The 12,368-nt window shown below is 41.0% G+C and overlaps 1 protein-coding gene across 11 annotated transcripts in view; it reads left to right on the forward strand.

Annotated features, from left to right (window-relative positions):
- The window catches only part of MTSS1 (MTSS I-BAR domain containing 1), a gene marked incomplete at its 3' end in the record, with an annotated part of 128,584 nt that overhangs the window by 31,365 nt on the left and 84,851 nt on the right, over nucleotides 1–12,368 (forward strand). The window lies entirely within an intron of this gene.

Below are 12,368 nucleotides of genomic sequence, written 5' to 3' on the forward strand. Positions count from 1 at the left end.
GGAAATGTTTGAGCTATTAAGCTGAAATTTAGCTTGCTGCTGGGGAGACAAGTGCTGTCACTGCGTATGTACTATGATGCAAAGCCCTCTCCAGACTGCGTGGTTCAAACGCACCATGTGCATTCAGGATGGATAATTGATTTAGACTAGCAGATAGTCTAAAGGCTCGCCTTAGTAGGAGCTACAAACTCCATGTTTCTCAAGCTATTTCCTCTGAAGTGCCTGCCTATTTTCAGGCTTGTGGTTCTTTACGGTGTGTTTCCTTACTTAACATGGCTTCCAAAATCAGGAATGGGAGAAAAAGCTTGATCTGTGTTCCCAACTAGTGTGGAAGTGGCAGAACTTCTGGTGTGCATTTGTAGAGATAGTGAAGAAGGTGATTGAGATGTTACTGCAGGGTGACTTTATGCACAGCGTAACTGAGCTTAAAGTTTAGACACAAGTATTTTAAAACAAATGTACTTGTTAGAATAAAGCTTTCCTGTTAATGCTTTGTGTTGGAGTTAATGGCTTCTCTCACAGGGAAAAAGCTGGTGCCTTCAAAAGTGCATACAACCACCCATCTGCCCAGCATGAATATTGCCAAGGGACTTTTGAGCCAGAGTGGCAAGAAGTCCGTCCTGTGCTCTGTGAAGAGGTTGGTTAATGAATGCTGAAGCGTGGTCAGGTTAAAAAGCACAACTATTCAGTATCTTTTCCAAAGCTCCCTGTCTCTAATGTGCTCTTTCAACCATTGCCTCATCTGTTGAAAAAGGTCAGAATTTCAGCCTGTCTGGATCTCAGTCTCTGAGGTCGTGATTGTTGTGGATAAAGTGATGTATATTTTTGCGTTAATGCTTAACTTCTGTTTTCTTCAGGTTAGTCGCAGTTTGGTTCTGAGTGTTTTCATGTGTGATTTTTGTCAAGAAAAGGAAGCTGGACTCAAAATCTGTGCCCTCTCAGTCTACCCATAAACTGGAGAGTGTGTATGAGTATCTTTCGCTTTCTTTAAGAGAAAAGGTCTCTTAGATGAAACATATTCAGCATGTAAAAAGCTTCTTGTGACCAATGGGAGTAAACATTAAATATTAATGATACAGCTTTAAGTTGCATGGAAACAAACTGGGGCAAGTCAGTTCATTTTACTTTTGATTCACTGCTTCCAACAGTTGCAAATATAAAAGGTTGAAGGGACATAAGGCAAATATGAGTCTCTTCTGTTAGATCTTTCTTGTAGTGACATATTTTGCCCCAAACAATAGCTTCACTGTGTAGATACACAGAATTTATAATTTCCAAGTATAACTTGGATTTTTTGTTTTTTAAAGCAAGCAATGCAATGCGAGCAAAGCAATGCAATAACAGCAATTTACATAATTGCAATTATTTCTAGTTAAAGGGAGATTTAGTTCTAGTTAAAGGGAGAATAAAATAAAGACTTCCAAGAATAGCCCTGGATTGTAGAGGTTTGAACGTCCCCTGGGATCGAGGTGTGAAGGGCTAGTTTGACCACAAGACTTGGATGTCAAACATTACCAGGCACATCTGTTTTCAGTGACCTATTTATAGCAATGAGAATGCCTTCTGGTCTTAACATCTATAAAGTTTGTGCAATTTATTTAATTATTTGTTGTTTTGGAGATCCAGCACAGGATGCCATGGCACTCCTGCAACTCTGGAATTCCTGCCACCTAATTTCTTACGTTACGTGGGATCCCAGATATGCTGCTTTGCATATCCAGAACTCCCCTAAAACATACTGGGGCTGAACAGGTGCTTACAGGATCTTGGGGGCAACTACTTTTGGTTGGTTGGTTTTGGTAAAAAGACTGAAATAACTGTTGTTTCCCAGTTTTTCATAGGTCTGTCTAGACTCCCCTGTCTGGTTCAGTTAGTTCTGCTTTGCAGAGTGCAGCTCTTGTTTTTATTGGAAAGAGGCTTACCTGTGGTTTTTTGTTTTCAACTTCTGTGGGACTCCGTGCTTTTTCCTTTCTGTCTGTGGCACTCCATGTTTCTTGCAGCATTTTCAGTGTATTTGCGCTAAGTTGGATGACTCAGAAATATGCAACTTGAAGAATAGCGTGGTTTCGCAAGAGGACCGGTAATAACAAGAGATGAACAAGATAAAGTGTTCTTGATTGTTTGAGTGGGGTTAGGCCTAGCTACAGTTTTGTTACTCTTCCTTGATCCCTAAAAACCTCGGCTGCTCTTCTTATAACACATACAGACTTTTCTCAGTGGTTGTATAGGAAGGATTAAGGCAGACAAACTTGTTTCTGCCATGTAAAGAAGGTGTCAAACTAGACAATCCTGAAAGCCTTGTTTTTTAAAGTTCTACTTCCCATATTAGTTCAGGTTTTAATAACATGATATTTAGATTCCTTAAATGCACTATATTTGATCAAAGACCTTTCCACGCACCAGTGAACGCTTCACTTATAGTAATTTACCTCCTCTTTTGTTTTCTGTTAACTTATTTTAGATTTCAATTCTGTAGGTAGAGCTGAAACTCTTTCTAGGATATTTTAAAAAGGTCTACAGGGAGTTTGCTTTGTGGGAAGAGTTGTCAAAGCCATCTCACTAGTTCGAGCTATGATGAAAACCATTTTAATATTTTTATAAGGCTATTTTTAGACTGTTATGCTGAAGGAAGAGTAGGAGTAGAGTTGCTTTGGCAGGAACGTGCGGAACAGCATCTCTAGTTCAGATGGATATGTTCTCAATATAACTTACCAGTTAATTAAATCTGTTTGGAAGGATCTCTGAGGGAGCACTAAACAGCAATGGCCTCAGATAATTTAAATATCAGTGAACCGCCCTAGTATGGATAACTGGATGGGTAGATCTTGGAGAAAAAGTAGCTTCTAAGCTTAAAAAAGGGCCTCTTGGGTTATCCTTAATAGCCATCTAGTGCATAATTCAGATCTGTTTTTTTAAAGCATTAGGGTGAAACATAATTAGAGGGTAAGTTATTCCAGTTACATGTCTGAGATGACAAGTTCGGCCCAGTTGATGAGAGAACTGTGCTTTGATAAGTAGAAGTGCTGGACTTGGCCCTGCCAGTTGGGGGCTTACGGATGGAAAGCATCAGGCCAGGAAGCCCCTCGGTTCCTTGTCTCCCAACCTTTTTGCTTTTTAGCCAACTGAATGCTTCTCTGTCCTGCAGACAGGGAGCAGCCAGTCTGGCTTCACAAACCCTCTTTCCTGGTCATCTGCTTCACCTTGGTTTTGAAATATGTCTGGCTGCAGCCTCGTGCTGCTGGCCACAAAAGAAAAACTCAGCTTTGATTTGAGTTTCATCTTGCAGTGGCTGGTCTGGGTCTGCAGGAGAAGCTGTACCAGGGTTTCAAAGCATCGAAGTGATTCACAGCTAATTTTCTTTTTAAGGACCAGAAGGACCATTAGATCATCTAACCTGATTATCTCTGGAGGACTGGTCAGGGCTTAGTCCGCTGCCAGCGCAGTGCTGGACGCAGCCGTGGCTGCAGCCCTGCGGCACAGAGACGCATGGGAACAGGCTGTGGCTGTGGAGTCACGGCTGTGCTGGAAAACCCTCCGACTGCATCTTTTTTGTATAAAAATACATGTAAAAAATGTTAACCGAGCTAGTACCCACAAGAAGTCTTGCTTGGATTGCCTTGCTTGACTTGAGTACTGAAGGAAACAGAGATGTTGGGTTTGGTGGTGTCTGTCATCTGTGGATTTTGCATAAAATTTGCAGACAGGGAGGGATCGTCTTGCCACATCTCAGGGCAGGCAGGAAAACATACCGCCTTCTATACCATGTGAATCTCATGGTGCTTATGGTAACAGCTGTGCCAAGCCGTAGCAAGAATGAAATGCTGTAGCCAGGAATATGTGAGGTGTTGCGGGGAGAGCTGGTAACTCCTGTTTTGCTGTGGTTAGCTGCAAGAGTCTAAATAAAACTGCAGGGAAGGGATCCGCTTTTGTGCTCACAGGGCTCACGACGCCCTGTTTGGCACAGAGCTCCTGTGGGTCGTGCTGGTGCTGGTGACCATCGAGGTCTCTTCAGAATTATCAGTTTTGTATGCTTGCTTTTTTCCTTCTCCTGTCAAATTGAGATTTAAAAGTATCCCCCCTCCCCACCCCCACAGCAAACGATCCTTGACCGAACTGCCTGAAGACTCCCTCTTCCTGGGGTGCAAGCAGAGCTGTGTCTGTGGGAGCAGAACCAGGAGTGGAGACTTGCATCTTCATTTCCTATGGACTTCATTCATTAATGAAATACGTGGTGATGGTGGTGGGTTGCTTCACACTTGTGTGTTTTTGCAGCTTTTGTCTGTGCTGGGAGGAGACAAAAAGCACAGCTGCAGCAGGGGCCGTGGAAGGTGCAGGTGTGAGGCTGGCTGGAGGATGCCAAACTGCCATCTGTGGTAATGCTTTGTCATTTATTTTCTTTTCCATAGTCCACTTGCCTAAAAATGAGAGCAAGAATATAAAATAACAGTAAGTAAAGATAGTTTTCCTCCATTTCCTGCAACCTCCCTGTTTGGGCAGAAGTCTGAAAGCGTAAGAGTTGAAATTGCTTTAGTCTTAAGGGATTCATGGAGGTGGTGCCCTGCCAGTGTGTTCCATCTTCCAGGTACTTTTTCCTGTGTTGCTGTATGTTCATCCCCTGCTGCGCACAAGATGTAGAGAAACACAAAAAAACTTGTGGGTGTTATTGGTGTAGAATTGTACAAAGAGAAGCATTGGCATATTGCTTTGCTTATTTATGTGATTAGTACCCATTTTTGTGCCAGTGTTCTGACATTTTAAAATAAGTAGGGTAAGTAACCTCGAGCATTTAAAAAAGAAAAAAAAAAGTGTGATGGTTACTATAATTAAGTCAGTGATGTCCTGCATGCATTTGAAATTCCTAGTTCTCTGCTGTTAAATCTTTCTGTCTGGTATGCAGCATGTCTGCTTGTTTACAAAATGCCTTGGAGCTGCACGGATTCACTCAAACCGTGTGCAGAGTGGTTTATAACACTGTCAGGCGTGTGTTGTTCTGACTAGAGAGATGTACTTGGAGCTGTGCTCTGGGCTGCACAAATAAGAGTTTCCAGGAATGGTCATGAGGATGAGCAGAAGGAGCTTTGCGGAGTGCGTGGCTGCAGCCCCATGTTGGGCTGCAGGGAAGCCCTTTGGTGGCCGGGGTAGTTCAGGCGAATCCGAAATGCAGAGCCCGAACAACTATTTTCCCAAACAGCTTCCTGAAATAACAGAGGGGGAATCTGAGCACGCTGTCTTTCCTTTCTTATTTGCACTACAAGGAGGAGATAGGCACTGGGGGAGCTAGTTTTCTTTTAAAGTCAGAGACATTTGCATAGGGCAAGTTACGTTCACTGCTGTGTACTTTTGAGACACTTGCGTTTGGAAGTAGAGGCTTCAAGCAGCTGTAAGACCAGAAACACAGCACAGTGCGTTACTGACTTCATTTGTCATTCTCATCTAGAGCGAAAATGTACTGATTACATTCAGGATTTTTGTTTTTAATTGGAGAGAAATGACATGCAGGTCTCTATTCACCTTGATAAAAAAGAAAGAAAAAAATACTGCTTTGTGTGTGCAAATTGAAATTTCAACAGTCTGGACAAAAGCGATGGGCACTTAACAATATCAACAAGGTATCTCAGTACCTGTTCATGGAGTTGATTGACTAGTCTTTTCATAATGGTAAAATTTACATGTTTATAGGGTGGTCTTACGGTTTGGGCAATTTTTTAGTTGCATTAAATTTAATTATATCAACTACTACTTGATACTTTTTATAGAGGGAGATAGATTTTCTGTTTAAGAAGACTCAGAAGAATTAAGAGATCATTTAGCAACAGATGTCCAGCAGCTTGTAACATGCAATTTTGGTTTGTACACCAGACCGCTTCAATTGGATGTGTCCAGTATATCTGGAAAAGGCAGCCTTAGACCTTTGCAGGTTTGCTAGTGCCTCTACACAGCTGCCAGACTGGCAAGGAATATTTTTATTATATGAAATTATTATTTGTAATCCTATCTTAAGGCTACTTTCTTGTGCTGCACATCTAGTAGTCTCAGTTACTCACTTTAGAGCCTGTCTTTTAGTGGTAAGCTTCATATTTTTGCTGTTAAAGCAGTAACAACTTCAACTGCTTGATCTCTGGTTTGTCTCAAATTCCTGTGACCTGTACAGAGCGTCTCTACAATGGGCTGTGACCTTCACGTGTCTTTCATTGTATGTTCACAACGGGTCATAAAACTGCAGGTGGTATGACCTGTCATCGCCTGCTGTAAAGGGACTGGGAAGGAGCTATTCTAAGGCTGCATTGAAATGATGTATAGCTCCTGTGAGTTAGCCGATGGAAATGGTGCCTTAATAGATCTGCTGGATTAATTATGGAGATAGACAGGAAAGAATTGTGGACCAAGACAGTAAGTAAAATGTGGAGGATCCCTGTGTGCCCGTTACCCGGATGGACCATTGTCTTCCTTCATGAGTAAGGTTTGCAGCACCAAGTAGAAAGTATGGTCACCTTCAGAATACCCTTCTGCAGAATTTGCTGCTTTAGGCACGCGGGACCTCTTTGGCAGTAAACAGTGCTCATCCTAGTGGTTAGAGGAACTTTTCTTACTTCTTGGTTGGTTGAAGATGGAATTGCACAGATCCACAGAGGTTTATGTCTCAGGATGGAGATTCAGTGCTTTATTTTGAATGGGATGCTCTGCAGGAAGAGTTAGTGCTGGCTCCGTGCATCTGCCGTGCTTTGAGCTTCGTCAAGGCGCTGGTCTTGCCAGTCGCTAAGTGTTCTGAAAAGGCTAAACTGTGTTCGGACCTGGCTGAGGAGCTTGGAAGCTGAGTGATAGTGCAATTGCAGGTCAGTAACCTGGAGGTTAATAGTTAACAGTGTTCTTAATGAACTTGCTGATTACAGGACCTTTGAGACAATGCCTGCGTGCTCAGCCATGTGTGTGTGGCTTGGCTTGCCTTGGAACAAGAATATCAGCAGGAAAGGTTTTGTTCATAGTACCATCAGAATAAAAACTTGACAACCCCTACCTCTTCTAATTCCTGAGATGTTTACACCACAGCAATAACTGAAAATGTAGGGATTTAGTCCAGAAGCATGGGTAAATAGGTGAATCTTGATTTGTTTTAATTGGTGAATCTTAATTTCTTTTTTAAAGTAATAATGTTTTATTTCATTAAAGGTAAAGGAAAACACAGGTCTTGCAGTTTTTGAGTAGGTCTTACTGGTATGGGCATCTCTAATAGCTCAGACATGTTTCATTCAAATTAAAAAATACAGGGGCCTGTTTATAAACCTCCAGAGCAGGTTTCTGGCACGGACACTGACTGAGGCTACTTGCTCATCGTGAGAATGGATTGGATATTTAGCTCTTAATTCCCGTGAATGGGCTTTTTCTTAGCTCACCACATTTGAATGGAAGTGGGAGAGGAAAAAGCAATAGGAAGGAGTGTTCACATTTGTGGAGGCAATTTTTTTTATAAAAACTAAATGTTATGTGCTGTAAAACATAAACTGTAATACACACAGCAGTAAAAATAAGGTGTATTTTTGTAGCTGCTGGAATCGTAGAATGGTTTGGGTTGGAAGGGACCTTGAAGATCATCAACCCCATGTCTGTACTGCCACAGCTTTGGGTGCAGAAGTGTTTTTTGATTGGGTGTTTTTCCTTTACACTCGCTCTACACATCGTCTTCCAACTCTATGAATTGATGGAGCACATCTGTGCTACTTGAGAACAAACAAGTATGAAGTCATAGTCCCCTAAATAACTGGTAAGATGCTGAAGACAGCCCCCTTTTCATCTCCTGTGGATCCTCTTGTACGGGACTCTGGAATCTTGGCTTTGATTCTTCATGCGGAGGCTTCACAATATCCACATCTGGGCTATGAATGTAGCTGAGAACAGATCTGCTTTAGATTTTCATGGCTAATAATAACTTTAAAAAACAAACGCTTCTAGCAGAAGAATGTTTGTGTGGTCTCTAACACAGACCAAATTAAGACAAAAAGGCAAAGCCTGTAGTATCCAAATAGCCTTTAACTGGTATCAGGTGCCAGAGTTGTTCAAGCAATTTTTTCTTAATTGACAAAGAATTTCTTTTTTAACTTCTTGCTAAATCTTCTCTGTCACAGTTAAAATCCCTATCTCCTCTTTTTCTTTTTTTTTTCTGATATCTACATATTCTCCCAGATAATCTGCATTATATTCAACACAGTCTCTAATTAAAAAAGGGCATTTTGCAGAGCTTATTGTTTCCATTGTTTCCTTTTTGTAATAACATATTAGATCCTTTTCACTAGCATCCACTTCTAATCATATTTTCTTGGTAGCAGGATCTTATCTATTTAAATAGTGCTGCTCAGTGTTTCTTAACTGCTAAAAGATGCATCTGTGTTTAATTGCTAATTACTTTGAGTACGTTTGTAAAAATACCGGTAATACCCCAAATATCACTGCTTCGGGCACAGGAGAACCTCCTAATTTAAATATTTGAGTAAACACATCTAACACATAGCAGGTGGGAGGAAGAGAAAACTGATGGTCGGACATTTTTATTTTTAAGTGTCATGAGGGTTGCGCTTAATTGTGAAACAGCGACTAAAAATGAGAGGAGGAAAAGAGATTGGCACCGTTTCCTCATTCTTGGAAGAGGAAGCAGCGTCGCGCAGCTGACCTGGGAACACGTGCCAAGCGATGACATGAGCGTCTGGGTTCCAAGCGCCTGTTGCCATCGTCTTTCCAGTGTCTGAGGGGCAGGGAGGAGGCCTTTGAGATTCCTGGTGCTTGAGTAGGACAGGTAACAAGGTTCAAGTGAACCTTCTGAGGAAAGGTGGATGAATTCAAAGTGGCAGCAAACGCATTGCGGGTGTCAGCACTGACTTGCTTGAAGTGTGAACTTGCTCATGGGTGCCCAAAAGAAGAAACAAATTCTAGCTGGGATGGAATGTTTTATGCTATTTTATATATATATTATATATATATATTTTTTTTTTTTAATTGAAAGAGAGGAAACGTGGGAATAGGTAATGAGTTAAACAGTCTGGGGTGTTCTACATCACGCCATCTAATCTGCACTGAAAACAGGCACGTTGAACAGCAAATTCGTAACTTCATTGAAGCTCATGTGGCTTTAGAAGCATGTCTGGCTCAGTTAGTTTGCATGTATTTTTTAACAAAATTAGTAGGTAGGAGTACAGGTTTAAAAGTCAAGAATAAATCAGTCTTTTCCTGGATGAAGCACCGGCTGTTGCCGGTGGATGTGCTGGGCTGCATGTGAGATGTGGCCTTAATAGGTCACCCTTTGCGAGCACGTCTCGGTGCTGCACCCTTGTTTGCTGGTGCCGTTTTTAGAGATAAATGACAGTCCACGGAGAGGCACGGATGCCGAATCTGACATCCCGTGTCTTTAGTCTTGGGGGAAATGCTGTAATTTAGCCTTTGTGGAAGCAAAATGTAAATCTGTTACCGTATAATTAAGACTACACAAATTGTTTTGACTTCTCATTCCCAACATTCACCCGACAGTAAGTGTTCCAAACAATCAGCATCTTAAAACAGGGAGACAAAAAGGGAGATTGAGAAGTTCAATATAACCTCGTGGAGGTGGGTGCAGGAAGGGTTAAACAGATATGTGAACTTAGTGGTAGCAGGTTCTTTAAATAATTAAATGGTTTGTTTATTCTGTCTTACTCATTTAATTACTGTACTGTATTAAACTCCATATTTGCAGTGAAGTAACCCATAACAGACATGTTTAGGTTACATTTTTTCCAGAGACAAGTCTCTGCAAAAAAGTGTATTTTCTATATTTGCACACCCACGTAGGTATAATAGGTGTCTGCTTTTAGCTTCAGATACTTGTTGAACAACTAAAAATGAGTTTCTGGAGTGTCTGACAGATTTGAGAACTAGAGCTTGAATGGGAGGCCAAGCTTCACATTGCTCATGCAGGATAGAGTATATTTGTTATCAGACTGTATCACAAAGAAACAAAATTTAGGGGATTACTTTGGAGGCTTCCCAGGTGTGTAAAAGGAAATGTTCAATCCTTTTAGTTTGATGTCAACTCAAGTTAATTTTCCAATTTGTGTAGAACTTGGGCTTTTGCCTACCTCCCCCTCAGTATTCTGTTGGATCTGAAATCGTTAATATTTCAGTAGAATAAAGGGACAGTTTAGATGTTGAGGTAGCTGGATTTCAGTTGCTGCTCTTTATAAACATTTTCTCAGAAGTAAGTGCTGCCGTAGCCCAGTGGCACTGTTCGTATTAAGCAGGAGGGAGGATCAGGGCGTAGTTCAGCTTTTGCAATCGTTATCCATTTTCACATGTTGCTAGCAGAAACATTTTGACTTCCTCTGCCAAGAAGCAGATAGGTTTATGTTGCTGCAATTGTGAGATTTAATTTTGCTTTTAAAATACTGCATCATAACGTTCTGGTTCACAGTCAGGAAAGCTTTCTTCCAAAGTCTTCTGAATCTCTTTCCCACAGAAACAGGAGGGGAATTGAGTAGATATTAAATCAAGCAGCATCTGAATACACAATTAGTCACCCAAGCCTCAAATAGAAAGAAGCCACTTGGAAGCTTGCGTTTTCACATTCAATTCTCAAACCAAACAAGTGTGTAATAACAGCGTTAATTCTGGAATTTGGAACTGTTTCTTCACTACCATAAAAAGGTACAATTGATAACCATTAATACAGTTTGTAACTATTCCAGTAGTAGTTCTTAAAAAAAAAAACCAACACAACAAAAACCAAACCAACAAAACCCCACATTTTTTTCTTTACTGCCCAGTTAGTTATTTGTGAAAGGAAAAGAACAATTTTCAGAAACTGATAGTTTGGAAAAGCAGGGTTTCAAATAGGTCTACTGTTTTATGGATTAGTTACTGAATATCCCTTTAGTTCTGAGGGAGCATTTTATTTTCTTATTACTATTTTCAAGAAGAAAATGAACTCCAGGGGAGGAAGCTATGGAGAAATAGTTTAACAATGGGACACATAGAATACAATTAATCTAAATGTGAGTGTTTTAATGGCATGAAATGTGTTCTGGAAGATATCCCCGGATAGAGGGAACCTGCACTTGTTAGCAGAAAGCTGCATCCTGTTGATGTGGACCAACTGCAAGGAAATACTGCTGGCTTCTGCTTAAAATAGGATTAAAATAAATAGGCCGTATGGCTTCCATGAAAGCGTATTGTCCTTGGCTTACTGAGACTGAGCACTTTATGACGAGTCCAGAGAAAATTCTTGCGTATCTCAAAGCAGCTTAACTTTGGTTCCCCCAAAATGAACGTGTGTGCAACTGCCTGATGGCCGATGCCAGGTGTCTGCAGACCTGGGCTAGTTACGTGGTTCCTAATGCCTTTAAATATCAACACAACAAACAGCCAAGCTGTAATGAGTATAAAGTTATTTTAGCAACAGTATAGTTTGGTAGCTAACCATTTTGTTTGCTTCCTACAGACTAGCGGGACTTGATTTATATGGTTTAATGCATCCCAGCATTCCTTTTCGTGTTGCTGAACTTACTTTCTGAGGTGAGCTGTCTGCTTCATAAGGGGTGGTGAGCAAGCTTGGTCCATGCACTTCAAGCAGTGGATTCCATTTCCTTTAATTAACTTTCAAAAATATATTAAAAAGGAGTTGCACTTGGTTAAGAAGGTGGCTTTAGGAAAAACAAATACCTGTGAAGTGCCTGATTAGAAATAAACAAATTTGGTGCCATGGTTTTACTGAACATCTGGTTTTGGCAAAATAATTTGCACTAGGTACCTGTAACTTCAGTGGGACGAAGAAGGCGGCATGTAAAGCTGGATAGTTCCAGTGTGATCAGGTTCTTATGTGTGTGTTTACACCCCAAATAGAGAAAGCACTGGAATAAGCAGCGCCAGTGTTTATTGTAGAACTGTGTGTTCTGCTTGGCGTGCTGACACAGCAAGTGGTGTGAAATACCAGTGAAAGGGGAATGAGTATTTGGGTAACTTGGTGATTTCTACAGTACCATCCCTGTTCTTCTCCAGATACTGCGCTTGCTGCATGAGAACCTCAGCTTATACTGTGGTGTATGATTTTATTTACTGCATCCAGACATTAATTTGGGACTGTCAATTCCGTGTAGCCACACTTATGAATAGTGTAGGTTTTCTTGACCAGGTTTAGCAAATGGAAGTGTTTCTCTGTACCAATGACTTTGAAATCTCCCTTACAGTACCTGACAAATATGAACTTACCTTCTTCTTCCTGAGGAATCACCATTTTGCTTTCTGTGGTCTTCTGCATTATGACTTGCCGTAAGATACAATGTTCCAAATATTGCTGGAGGAGACAAATGGGATTTCCTCAGGGGGCAGACATCATTGGAGTAAATGGAAAA

This window comes from Nesoenas mayeri (assembly GCF_963082525.1).
Source record: "Nesoenas mayeri genome assembly, chromosome: 2".
NCBI classification, from domain to species: Eukaryota; Metazoa; Chordata; class Aves; order Columbiformes; family Columbidae; genus Nesoenas; species Nesoenas mayeri.